This window comes from Trichosurus vulpecula, chromosome 7 (genome assembly GCF_011100635.1).
Source record: "Trichosurus vulpecula isolate mTriVul1 chromosome 7, mTriVul1.pri, whole genome shotgun sequence".
Classification (NCBI taxonomy): Eukaryota; Metazoa; Chordata; class Mammalia; order Diprotodontia; family Phalangeridae; genus Trichosurus; species Trichosurus vulpecula.
Window position 1 is genome coordinate 108,010,374 of NC_050579.1, and position 12,861 is coordinate 108,023,234.

The window sequence follows — 12,861 nt, forward strand, 5'->3', positions numbered from 1 at the left end:
AAGTTGCTGGACACTTAGAAGTGGACTGAGCTCAGATGATCATCTGCACAATGTTTTTCCCTCATTTTGGTACCAAGGAAAAAAAGGAGGGAGGGTAAAGGAAGAAATATAACCACATATAAACCCACAAATAAGCTACTGTATGTCAACAGAAATCAGATCCTGACATCAAAATATTTTTAAGAAAAAGGTTGACATTTTGAAAGGCTCTGCTAATATTTCTTGAAGATGAGGGACTAGGAGATGCCTCAAGCAGAGCAGAGGGAACTGTTTAGGACAGCGCTTATGAAAATGATTTCAATTTTACAAGGAATTAAGTTACAGTTTTTGACTCTGGAGTGTTAAAGGCAAAGATTCCACCAAAGAAGGTATTTGAGATATAACATTCTTTTTTTTGTAAACACATCTTTCGAAAGATATAGCTAAGGAACTTAAAGACGATTAAACTCTGTCTTAAGAATGTGATGAAGCCATGGTCAGCTAAGGCAAAATTGATAACATCGTATACTAAGGTGAACTTTAATAACATATATAGTAAATATTATCACAATATCTACTCACGTATGTGCCAAGGTTTGTGTGGTCTTTTTTGATGGCCACAGAAGCTGACTCTAGATTTCAGAAAATAAGTTAGTCAGTCCTCCAGGTCTGGGGCCTAGAGTTAACTCCCATGCACTACTCTTTGTTATAATGTTATGATACCACAGCTATGGTTTATGTAAATGCTACCAGACACAAGGTTACAACTTAATCTGGGCTCAGAAAAGAAAAATTATTTGCCCTTTTATTGAGTGGGTAAATAGGATATAACATTCTAATATTTGTGGGTGTGTGTGCGGAGGTGTATGAGTTAGGTCATGAAAGATTTCAATCATATTGATTCTCAGATGAGAAGATGCTTGAGGGCAATCTCGTTTCCTTAATGTAAAATCTTTCATGTTGATGGAGATCTCTGTAATTTTCTGATATGACTAGAAAAGGAACTGAAGCATAAAGCTGAAAATGTTGGGCTTGCCACACACTAGTTGCATGACTTTGGGCAGGTCACTTTAACTCTCTGGGTCTCATGAAAGGGATGGGGAAGATTCTTTCTAGGTCTAAATCTATAAATCAATGGATTGTCAAAGTTCCATTCCAAAAAATCCTAAAAAATCAGGCTTTATTGGCTATGCAGCTCCAGCCTCACAGCATGAGGTCAAAGGTATACTTCTGTCATTTGTGATTTGAGCCCATACCAAATATTGGCCTTCAGTATAGTTCTCCTTTGATTCTTTGTGGTGGTGGGAAAGTGACCCTTAATTCTCAAAGGCAGAGTTGAACTCATTCTATCAAGCTGGACTGGCTTTGATTATGGTTCTAAAGAAGGACTGAGTCTGATATCTAAGAAGGACCTGCCCAACTCATTTAGGAGAAGGATTACTATGCTGCCCTTTGGGTGACAGTTTTTACAGATCATCTTATACCTATATGGCCTTTGTCAAATCACTTAGTCTCCCTGGACTTCAGTTTCCTCCTCACTAAGATTGCATGTTGGACTAGATGACCTCTGATCTCCCTGTCCACTCTAAAATCTGTGATCATATGATCCGATAATCTACTAAATCATATAAATTTTGTAATCTTTGTAGGTTGAGGGTAGACTTCCAATAATGAAATCAAAGATCATTAAGTGTTAAAGATGAGATGTCAAGTCCAGGTAGGCGTTCTTAACCTTTTATGTGTCATGGAACCCCTTTGGCAGCTAGGCGAAGCCTATATATCTCTTCTCAAAATAATGCTTTTAAAAGTATAAATTAAATACATAGGACGACAAAGAAAATTTATATTTATAATTGTCAAAATATTAAAAAACCCAAGTTTATAGATGGATTCCAGGTTAAGAACACTTGGTTTAGCAAGATATCATTATATGTTTCAGCCATTTTTAGTTGTATCTGACTCTTTGTGACTCCATTCGGGGTTTTCTTGGCAAAGGTACTAGAGTGGCTTGTCATCTCCTTCTCTAGCTCATTTTACAGATGAGGAAACTGAGGCAAACCGGGTTAAGTGACTTGCTCAGGGTTACACAGCTAGGAAGTCTAAGGACAGATTTGAATTCATGAAGATAAGTCTTTCTGACTCCAGGCCTGGCCAGTCCTCTATCCTCTATGCCACCTACCTGCCCATTGTCACATGTAAAAGCCCCAAATCCTGGCAATTTAAGTCTAATAGGAAAAACAAATACATGGAAGGATCAGCTCCCAATCACCTGGAGATGGTTTAGGAGCAGTCCTGCCTAAGGATCCTTCCAACTTTTTGATTCTATGACCTATGACAACCTATAGTTTGGGGCATAATTTGTGCCTAAAGTATTCAAACCCACCAGTCACATGCTCCCTGTAGAAATATGACCACATTCACGTGTCATAGACGCATTTCACTGGGTCTCTTTGAAAAGGGAAAATTAACTGCTTCACAGCCTTTAGCTTCAGTTTTAATTCATGACATTTTGTGGGGGGGGGGAGAAGGAAGAGAATGGGGACATGCTTGGTTCTAGAAAAGAAACACACCTCACACATCTGCAATTCAGCGTTTTCTTTGAGCTTGTTTTCCCACTGACTTGCTTTCCTTGTAGCCTGGGCTTTAAAAAACATTTTTCTGGAGGAGCCCAGGAGATCCCAGTGGACCCAACACCATCGCTCATATGGAATGTATTTAGAGAGGAGAGAAAGCTTGAAGTGCGTGGTTATATTATTTTGAACTGCCTTTGTACATAGCATGGCTGGAATTTCAGAGCTGGCTTTTGTTCTCATTCGTCATGAAACATTTGTTATATGAGCTGCTGTTAGAGCAGCAGCTGCCCTAGAGAAACCAGCTCAATGGTTTCTTGTTCCCTGGTCTAGAGAGCTGATGAACAGGACTTGGGATCCACAGGAAGAATTAACACTCCCTGTCTTTGATGCTATTCTGACTGTCCTTGGTGGGGCTGGAAGATATATTCCTCCAAAATTACATGTGATGCGGAAACCTTTTCAGTAATGTCAAATAGCATCTGCTGGGAATGTTGAGCTGTGTTTATCCATCCCTGTGATTCACATTCTTCCCTCTTTAAGAAAGATCCTTGTGTTCTGATTTCTTTTCTAGGTACACTTTTAAAGATAGGGCTTGGACATTTTATCATAACATGGTTGATGTTAAAACAGAATTTATTAAGATGCAAGTCCACTTGGACTCCACCCAAGGAGGCTTAATTACTAAAGAACCAAAGGGACTTGGACAAATAAGGCAGCATGGCATAGTAAAAGAGCACTGCACTTGGAATCCTAGGAACTGTGTTCAAATCCTGCACTGCCGCTCCCTACTTGCATAACCTTGAGTAATTCACCTAATCTCTCTGAGACTCAGCTTTTTTATCTATAAAATGACGAAGTTGGATTGATGACCTGTAAGACCACTTCCAGAACTAGATCTATGATCCTAGGAGATTAATTAATTCACTTAGAAGGTAGTTTTGTGGTGTAGACTCTGAAACCAGTCAGTGTTACAGAGAGGCTGAACTATGGGCCAAATATCAGAGCTAATTAATATCATAGATCACAATGGTCCATAATAAGAGGTTCATTTAAAAGGAGATGCAGCTACAAAACAAAAGACCAAATGTAACTATATATTGTCACTAAAAAAAACCAGTTTGGTTGGTCCCATGATATGAAAAGGTTATGAAGCCACACACAAACTCACAAAATCAGGTGGTTGGGACTTTCAGACAGTGGAAGACTGCTACTATGCATCATCTTCTTGTTCTCATTAATGGGAAATCATGTTGGATTCCACTGTGGGATTGTGGATAACAAAATGAGAGCATAGGATATCATATGTAAGGAACCATAGAAAGGATAAAATATAAGGGCATCTACTTGCAAACATGTGTGTCTAGGTATTTACTGCAACATTGCCCAATTCAACTTCATTTATAGGGATATAAGCATGCCTAGAATCATGAAAAAATATTAAATTTTTTGTCAATGAAAATCTCTTGAATAACGTGTTAAAGATATGCCATGATATGGCCCAAAAAGGGTGTATAGTTAGGTAGTATTGTAACTGACTCAAAATAGAATTTTTCCCAATGCAACTTGAGACAGAATATGTCCTCTTACCATAGTCCTAGAACATAACTGTGTCATTGGGGTCCAAAGGAGGTCAAGAGTATGTTGGTTCATGAGATGACAATGACCACTTGGTCTTTATATGAACCAGTAAGCCATCGAAGTTCATTTATATTACTGCTTCCATTTGCTTCTTCCATGCTTTAAAAATAGAACAGTTTTGCCACGTTATCGGGAAAGTCAATGAACTGAAATTTGCAATGACTAATTTTGTCCCAGTGTACTCACTCAATGCATAGCTTGTGGTCATATTACTGTCAAGCTCAACTAAAAACTCTATGAAATAGGAACTGACTGAATTCAGAAGTAGGAGAAAGTGATCTCTAAATAGAACATATTCTTACTACGCCATTCAGGATGGAAGTATTTTTATGCTAAGTTTTCATTTTGTGGAAATGAATCCCAAAAGAGAAGAAAGGACTCATTGTTTTATAGTATTCTCAAATCTGAGCTATCATATGAGGATACTTCACATTATGAAATGGCTATACTCTTTAAGAGATGGCTGTGGAGTGGATTTTTGCCAAATGAATAATTTTTCCTAGTGGAGAGTATTTCCTTACTCAGGAGTTCTCTATATCAATGAAGTCACAGACCCAATCCCTACCCCTATTTGTATATGCCTGTTCCTAAATCTGTGTATCTCTATCCCTATCCTTCTCCCTATATTCCTATCTCTATCCTTAAATCATGGGCAGCTATATGGCATAGAGGATAGAGGGCTGGCCAGGCCTAGAGTCAGGAAGACTCATTTCCCTGAGTTCAAATTTGGCCTCGGATGCTTATAAGCTGTGTGATCCTGGGCAAGTTTGCCTCAGTTCTTCATCTTTAAAATGAACTGGAGAATGAAATGGCAAACCTCTCCAGCATTTTTGCCAAGAAAATCCCAATTGGGGTACAAAGAGTCAGACATGACTGATATGACTGAGCATCAACAAAGACACTTGATAAAAACTAACTTATGGTTTGATTAAATAGATGTAACATTTTACATGGTTTTTTTTTGGTCTAGACACATTATGATTTCAGCACAGGTAACTCCTTGTATGGAAACTTCCTCTAGCTATGCAGATTGACAACATCTTCATAACTTATTGAGTTGCCTTTGGACACTAAAGAGGTTAGGTGACTTGGCATACCATAATGTTTCTCATATTAGTATTTATAATACATGTAAATATAATAAGAATATATTTTATTAAATGAAATACACTACATAATATTTATTAAATATCTCCAGAAGTAAAAAGTTCATCAACAGAATGATATATATGCTAAGTATAGCTTTATGACCTAAAAATGGAATGTCTTAAACTGAGAAATGAAGGACTAAGAGTTTAGTTTTTTGAACATGAATACCTTCTGTATCCGGTAACCTATCTGATCAGTAAAGATTGCACCTAACAAAAGTACTCCACCAGGGAGGGACCCATCAACATTAGTAGGTAATAGATGTTGACGACATATAACACAGAAGACCTGTCAAAATCATAAATCCGAGGTCTGTTTATACCTCGCTTAGAAAAGTTGACCACTTACTGCTTAAGCAAAGTTGTGTTAGTGCAGTAAGTACATATATATATATATATATATTAATTCCTTTCTATGGGAAGTAGTTATAGAGCTGAGTTCTGCTATATTTCTCAGCTGAATAAAATAGGAAGAAAATAGGAAGAGATGGATGTAGTAAAAAGATAGCAGTGGTTAATTCAAGTTTTGTGAACTCAAGACTTTTTTTAGCTTTCAAACTAAAAAAAATTTTTTTGGAACTGGTGTGAAAACCTAATCTAATTGCAAAAAAACCCAATAAAATGAAAACTCCCCCCAAACATCCTGGATTGAATCTGGGTCCTTGATGATGAAGGAATGGAAGCTCTGATAGATCCAAACTGAGTCTCTTGGGATTCAGATTTGTTTTCTTGTGGAAATGAGTTACAAGATACTTCTGTTTGTTCAGACACTGTGTATCTGGGCTCTGTACTGCAAATTACAGTTTCTTACATTTCTGAAAAAAATGGAGAGATGATGCCACCTTCTGGACGAACTTTACTAATTCATTAACTTCATTTTATGTAACACATAGTATTGTAAAGGAAACCAGTAAAGCTCTTTTTAAAGGACTACAACTGAAATTCTTTATTTAAAATAAAAGTCTATTAAAACTGCTGGCAGCTGGCCAAAATCTGCTTATCGGAAATAGTAGGAATTTAATAGTTTTCCAGAAAAAAAAATAAGTTTAAGAATATCCATTAGGGGGCAATTGCTTTTTTAGCAACAACCCATTGAAAGATTTCATTTTAAGATGACCTTAGATAAATCCTTTATTATACATATTCTTAATAAGGTCTAGGGCAAAAATTCCTCCGTCAGAAATACAGTTTTTACTTGGATTGTGAATTCTCACCAGTCGTTGAGAATACCATTTTGATAACCTTTCTAGTCAGTATCATTTTACTAATGAATAAAAAGCATAAAAATGGAGATGTGAGAACCTCAGTCCCAATGATCAGCCTATGACCTTTTCCGGGAATTGTGGTTGGTTTGTGAAGAGGTCATTGAATAAAAGACAAGTCTAACCCTGACATCATTTGGAAAGAGGGAGGCTTCTATAATTATCTGAGCATCTGCAGACATATTCTATTTCACAGGTTTGTAGTTGATGAAATAAGCCTGGGATCAATTTAGCCCAGGCTATTAAAGATTTAACAAGTAGTTATGTACCAGGTACTATGCTAAGCCTTTTACAAATATTATCTCATTTGATCCTCACAATAACCCTAGAAGGTAGGTGCTATTATTATCCCTATTTTATAATTGAGGAAGCTGAGACGGAGGTTAAGTAACTTGTCCGGGGTCACAGAGCTAGTAAATGTCTAAGGCCAGATTTGAATTCATGTCTTGCTGACTCTAAGTCCAGGCTATATCAACTATGTGACCTATGTATCTCTTCAGCTGGCTAACGGACTTGTCCTACCTTCTTTTCCCCCAACAAGATATCAGTGTTCTGTAGGCAGGGACTATGTCTATTCTGTGATGAAAGTGGATGAGAATGAAGAACTGAGGGCATGGGATAACCATATGAGGGCAGAGTTGGAGTGGCCTTGGGGTGAGAACCTTGGTGTTGAAAAAATGAAAGGTCATCAGAAACAGGAGAAAAAAAGGTACACTTGGAGCATTTGGTTCAGAATTATGACATTAATTAATAACTTCCCAAACTGAATGAACAATAACTATGGAGAGCTTCCCTATTAAGTAGAAACTATTATGGACCAATTTCAGGATCACCCAGCAAATATTTCAACATCATTTCTCTCCCTCCCCCCCCCACTCACTCACTCTCTCTCTCTCTCTCTCTCTCTCTCTCTCTCTCTCTCTCTCTTTCTTCTTCCTTCCTCCTTCCCTCCCTCCTTTCCTCTTTTTTCCTTCCTTCCTTCTTCTTCCATCCTCTTCCTTCCTTCCTTTCCTTCTTTCCTTCCTTTCCTTCCTTCCTTCCTTCCTTCCTTCCTTCCTTCCTTCCTTCCTTCCTTCCTTCTTTCCTTCCTTCCTTCCTGCCTTCTTTCCTTCCTTCCTTCCTTTCCTTCCTTCCTTCTTTTTCTTTCCTTCCTTCCTTTCTTTCTTAAAATATGTCCATATTAAAACCATTCTACTAGAAATGTATTATTATTTTGCTACTAATACTCTACATTCTAAACTTTAGACTTAAGAATGAACATTTATATCCATTATCTCATTTGACCCTTGCAACAATCTTGTGAGGGTGGAAGGACAGATACCATTCCCATTTTAAAGATTAAGAAACTGAGGTTCTGATAGTTGTACAATGTCACACTGATGGTGAGAGAACTGGTACTAGGACACCAATATTCTAACTGCTAGCTTGGTGCATATTTTTAAAAAATGAAATAGGATAAACTGGAAAAGATCAGCGATTATTTAGTCCAACCCTATCATTTTACATCCCAGGAAACTGAATCTCATAGAGGTTGGTCTTGCCCAATGTGAAATAGTCAGCCTGGGGCAGAACCGGTACCAGCCTGGCTCAGTTCAGTGTTTTCTCCTATACCATACTGCTTCTGAAATTCTGTCCTTCAAAAAAATTAAAACACATCACCATTCACTATAAAATGTCAGGCTTTAAGTCTGTTGTGCATGGAGTAGCTCAATATGACATTTTTATTGATCACGAAAACTTTAATTTTCCTGCAGGAATTGGACGCTGAAATTTCTTGTACTGCATATTTGTCACTGTTTTTATAACCTCCAGATTTGTGTATTTTGGCATGCATATGCCCCCAGAAAGTGGATTAATACACTTGTAAATCTGGAGCTCAATTATCATTCCTTCAAAATAAAAACAAGACAATATTTACACCTGGTCTCTATTTATCATCCCTGTTTTACTAAAGCATTTAAAAAGTAATAGTCCTTTAAAAACAAGTCCCCAGTTCACAGACAGGTTTTATCCCAACGGGTATTTAGGAATAATCCTTAGACAACTGTTTGGAATGTAAGACACGTTTTTCCACAGAATCAGTGTTAAAACTAGTGATTAACTTCACTGATCAGTCTGCAAAAGCCTTTTTTGTCCCTACCATGTAGGGACGAAACCTACAATGTAGCTTAAATACTGTTCCTTAGCAATGAAAAGAGTTGAAAGAGATACAGCTAGAAGTTAAAATAGAGGAGATAATTAATAAATTATTATCCAATTAAATAATAACAACAAGCATTTATGTAGTGCTTTAAGACTTGCATAGCATTGAATGCATTATCTCACTTCTTCCTCATTACAACCCTGTACCATATGTACGATTATTAGCCTCATTTACAGATGAGAACAGTGGGGCAGAGAGAGGTTATGTGACTTGTCACACATATAATAAATGTCTGAGACAGTATTGAAACTTGGGTCTACTTGACTCCAAGTCCCACATTCTAACCACTGAGACAACTAACTGTCTTGATTTGTGGTAAATGCTGGTGCTTATGGAGTTATCACACACACACACACACACACACACACACACACACACACACACACATCTATATATCTATAATTAGCCAGCCAGCCAGCCAGCCATCCAGCCATCCAGCCATCCATCCATCCATCCATCCATCCATCCATCCATCCATCTTGGGGGTAGCTAGGTGGTGCAGTGGATAGAACACTGGGCTTGGAGTCAGAAAGACTCATCTTCCTGAGTTCAAATATCATATCAGACATTTACTAGTATGACCCTGGACAAGTTATTTAACCCTTTTTGTCTCAGTTTCCTCATCTGTAAAATGAGCTGGAGAAGGGAATGGCAAACCACACCAGTGTCTTTGCCAAGAAAATGGGGTCATGAAGTGTTAGACATGACTTAACTAAAAAACATTTATCCATCCATCCATCCATCTATCTATCTACCTATCTCTGTTCCCTACATCTCCCTCATGATGTTTACTTTCCTTTGTTAGTTCAAGGCATAGGGATGTTGGTCTTAGTTTACTGCCACTGTCCCTTCCCTCAACTTACAGATATCCTATCTTCCAACTTAACCCATTCGTCCTCGGTAGGAAGAGTACTAGACTCATAACCTATAATCTATGCTCCTATGAATTTGATTGGGGCAGCTAGGTGGTGCAGTTGATAGAGTGCTTGGCCTGGAGTCAGGAAGACCCAAATTTAAATCTGACCTCAGACACTTACTAGCTGTAAGACCTTGAGCAAATCACTTGACATTGTTTATCTCAGTTTGCTCATATGTAAAATGAGCCAGAGAAGGAAAGGGCAAACCACTCCAGTATCTTTACCAAGAGTCAGACATGGGGGCAGCTAGGTGGTACAGTGAGTAGAGCACTGGCCCTGGAGCTAGGAGGACCTGAGTTCAAATCCAGCCTCAGACTTGACATGCTTACTAGCTGTGTGACCTCGGGCAAGTCACTTAACCCCAATTGCCTTGACCTCCCCCCTCAAAAAAAAAAACAGAAATGAAAAAAGTGACTGAACAAAAACAAAATGAATTTGATATTTGTTTATTCATTCATTTGCCAATTATTAAGTGCTTACTGTGTAAAGGATCTTAATCTTTAGGAGAGAATAAAAAATTCAGATAAGATCCAGTTTCTGCCTTCAAGTAGCTTATAGTCTATGAGCGGGGATAAGATATAAAGATTGGTGACTATTGTTACTTGATATTATATGACAAAGACACTACAGTAATTTGAAACACAGTAATGTGTTCTTAGGGGATGGATGGAAGCTCTGAAAGAAATTACCAAACTTGAAAGACTGATGAAAAAACTGCCCAGGATAAGGCATGGAGAGATTTGGATTTGCACCCATGGAGGGCTTCCTAACATTGATCCATTACTAACATTACTAAGAAGATCCAGACCCATTGCTAACAAGATCCATTCAAGTGATGAAGGAAGTTTGCAGGTCCCTGGATGCAAGGCATTCGATTTTGAGGAATTCCATGTTTGCTACAGGAAGGCTTTGAAGTTAAATCCTTCATTTCACTTCCTGGGCCCGTGTTTCCTTATGTGAAAAATGAAGATAATAATTCTCCAATTACCTACCTTTCAAAGGATATAAAGATCTAGAAAGAAAATGCACTTAAGGCACTTTGTAGTCCTAAAGAACAACCCCAAAGTGTGGTTCTTATTATTACTGCTAAAGGCAATTATAATGGCATTATTATTGATAATGGCAAAAGTGTGAACCTTTTCCTGAAGCTTATCAACTGCTTCATGCCATATTAGCTGAACAACAATTAAACACATTTTTATTTTAGATGTGCCAGTTTTCTATCTAGCTAGTGATAATATCCAGTTCCTGGGCTGAGCCATCATCTTACTGGTTTCTGTTCTGGAGCTGCTGTGTAGATCACTGATCATGATTTGTCCTTTGCACTGGAGATGTGGTTTGTTGAATGACAAGCTGACACTCTCTCCAGCTGCTGGGAGTTAGGGTGAGCTCATCAATGGCAAATGAGATCAGGGAAAGGCTTTATTGGAAGAGGTGGAATTTAAGTTGGGCCTTGAAGGGTGGGTAGGAATTCTTCCAGGAAAAGGGGCATTCTAGTACACATTTCCATGTCTCATTGAATGGCTGTGAATTATCTCTTAATATCTTTGGTCTTCAATTGCTAACTTTTTAAAGGTTAAGTAAACTATGGACATGGGCAGTTAGGTGGTACAGTGGATAGAGTGTTGGGCCTGGAATCAGGAAGAATCACCTTCCTGTGTTCAAACCTGGCCTCAGATACTTACTAGCTGTGTGACCCTGGGTAAGTCACTTAACCCTGTTTTCTTCAGTTTCCTCATTTGTAAAATGAGCTGGAGAAGTAAGTGGCAAACTACTCTAGTATCTTTGCCAGGAAAATCCCTAATGGGGTCATGGGGAGTTGGACACAGTTGAAAAATGACGGAACGACAACAAAAAGATGAACATAGTAAAAAAATGAATAACAAAGAGACTGAAGATTGTAAATCCCTTGCATTATTCTCAACTGAAGTGTTCAGGCTCAACTAAGAGCCCTAAATAAAAATGCTTCCTGAAAAATATGATATTTGAAATTGTCCTGAAAGAAATTTAAGGATGTTGAATTCAAACTTAATAATGTTTAACAGTTTCCTAATAGTTCTTTTGCAATATACTGTTGGATAGGGCACTCCATTAGGTACTTGGGTTAGAAAGATGAAAAATTTTTAGCTGTTCTCAAGACATTTGTATTAGGACACTTCTATGTCCTCTAAGACTTTCTATAATATGTATGTATACATACAAGTGTGTGTGTGTATGTATGTATGTATGTATGTATGTATGTATGTATTTCCATAGCTTGGGGTTTACAAAGTACATTTCTCACACCCAAGTAAGGTGCCTAGGTAGATGGAACACTGTACCTGGAGTCAGGAAGACCTGAGTTCAAATCCAGCCTCAGACACTCGTTAGTTATGTGAACATAGGCAAGTCACTTAACTTCCGTTTGCCACAGTAATAACACCTACATCCTAGAGTCGTGAGGACAAAATGACCTACTATGTACAATGTACTTTGAAAAGCTATCACGATCATAACAAATTCATGAGGTAAGTAGAACATTATTATTATCATTATGTCTATTTTGCGGATAAGAAGACTGAGTTTCAGAGAGATTTAGTGCTGTGCCTGGGGTCCCACAGCAGGTAAACTGTTACAGCTGGGATTTAAATGCACGTATCTTCCAACTTTTGAGTACAGTGTTCTTTACTACATCACACTTCCTCTCTATTAGGGGAAATATCTCTCTCTCTCTCTCCTTCTCTCTCTCTCTCCCTCTCTCTCTCTCTCTCTCTCTCTCACACACACACACACAAACACACAGAAATAAATATACTGCTCTGTTTTTTTTACTAGTTCCTTATTTTCACAGAGATTCTCTGTTTCTCTCCTCTGTCTCTGTGTCTCTGTCTCTCCCCTTCCCTTGCCTCCCTATCTCTCTCTATCCATATGTATATATACATACCTATACACTATATATGTATATTTTTTCTACACACCCATGCATATATATGTCAGTGTAAAAGGTTTGCTAGGATGGAAAGAGATTAAAGAGAGCAGGAAAGGCTGCTTATCTCTTCCTGCATATGAAAAAGATAATAAGATAAATACATTAATTCTGTAAAGGACAATTTAAGCTTTACAGGCTCTAGAAAGTGCTACAATCTGTTTTCTTACAATCCT

General features: G+C 37.9%; 1 protein-coding gene across 1 annotated transcript in view; it reads right to left on the bottom strand.

The window, feature by feature from the left end:
- Nucleotides 1-12,861, bottom strand: part of UST (uronyl 2-sulfotransferase) — a 381,294-nt gene that overhangs the window by 39,247 nt on the left and 329,186 nt on the right. The window lies entirely within an intron of this gene.